This window comes from Hyaena hyaena, unplaced genomic scaffold, assembly GCF_003009895.1.
Source record: "Hyaena hyaena isolate Hyena2069 unplaced genomic scaffold, ASM300989v1 scaffold_1934, whole genome shotgun sequence".
Lineage (NCBI taxonomy): Eukaryota > Metazoa > Chordata > Mammalia > Carnivora > Hyaenidae > Hyaena > Hyaena hyaena.
In genome coordinates, this window is record NW_024082569.1 from 100060 (window position 1) to 101734 (window position 1675).

Consider the following 1675-nt stretch of genomic DNA (forward strand, 5'->3'; position numbering starts at 1 on the left):
AGTGACACACCGTCCAATGTCAGTCGAACATCTGACCATGGTTGAGATGGTTCAGAGAGGGCTGCTGAGAGGTCAGCTTGTCAGCAGAGAATTGAAGGAGACAGTCACAAAAAGAGAGTTCTGAGTGGGGACATCATCCTCTACCAGGGTCCTGAGGACAGAGCACTGTGAGTGTCCAGGGAGCTGACAGATTGTCACTGTGCCCTATGGGGCGCCAGGAGCAAGTAGGAGCTGTTTCCCTGATTGTGTGGACAGTGACTCCGTTCTGCGGGCACTGGAGCTGCTGAGGACCTTCCAGTTTCTCGCATTGTCCAGTTTTGTGACTACTACTGCCGGTCCTCTTTTTCTCTGTTGAATATCCTTAAAGTTCAGTGCCTAAGAATTAAGGTGCAGATAGAGGCTAATGGTGGATACCCTGGAAACTTTTCCATGCACCGTTATATTGGTGTCACTACATGTAAAAATGCGCAATCATTATTTATGAATGAGCATGCCAAACTTCATTCCTTCACTGAGACGGCCAAGGGAAGTTCTGCCCAGCCCTCACAGCCTAGGGTTAGAGATGCAGAGCCTTCGCGACAGATGTCAAAGAGTCAGATGGGCTACTTGCAGGAGAAAGAGCCAGAAGTTTAGTCTGCTGTGCTTGTCATTCTCCCCTCCCCACTGCCTTGTCTCTTCTGTCTCCCTTTCTCTTCCCAAGGCCCCTTCTATCTCAACAGGTGGCCACATCCATTAAAAGCCTACTGAGACCTAGCGTAGCATTTAGAACAAGTCCCGGGGATGTGGTGTGTCTGCAAGCTTATGTGCTTGATGGTGTGTCCGTGTGTCTGTGTATTGAGCTATTGACACGATGGAAAGGAGGGGGTGGTCAACACAGAGTAGAAAAGAGGAAACACATGCCTACAGACCTAGTGATATGAATCCTAGTTTGAACCCAGCTTTTTCCCCTGTGTCAAATTAAAATTCTCCCACACAAATTTATTAATATACACGGGAAAAAATAAAATTGTAGACTATATAGATATGCCCTTTACATGTAGAAGTGTTTTGAAATCACTTATCCAACTTTACTGATGAGCAGAATAAGTCCAGTGAGGAGGGACTTTTTGCCCCAGTCCTATGAAAGATTGGTGGAGAATCTGAATTTAGAGCAAGGCTCTCTTTAGTGTTTTTCAGACTTCCTTATGCTGCCTTTCAGCCCCGATGAACCAGATCTGTTCCTGAACATGAAATTTAAATAAGCAGGAGGATAATACAGTTGATAAAAGAGCAAGATCCTACATCAGATCAATCAGACCACAGTTTGAAGCCAGACTCCACAATTCAGAGAATTACCCTTGCTATGTATCCTTGAGTTGAGTTTTCTTGTTTGTAAAAGGCGTTAGTAATATCTGCCTGAATAGTTCATCATGAGATTGAAACAAGATAATCACGTGAAAGAGCCCAGTACACAATACAGTTTCAATCCAACTTAAGTTGTATGTGAAGTAGCAGGAAAGGCATTTGGAATTGATCTCTTGGTAACTGGAGCCACACAGTGTTGTTCAAACGCATTGATAGATGTTGTCGAAATATAGAAAGGTTTTCTAAAGTGATGGGAAGGAACCTCAGCTGAGTGAGCCCAGCCCCAGTGAAGTGAGCACAGAAAACCAGCAAAGCAAGAAAGCAAAGGGGA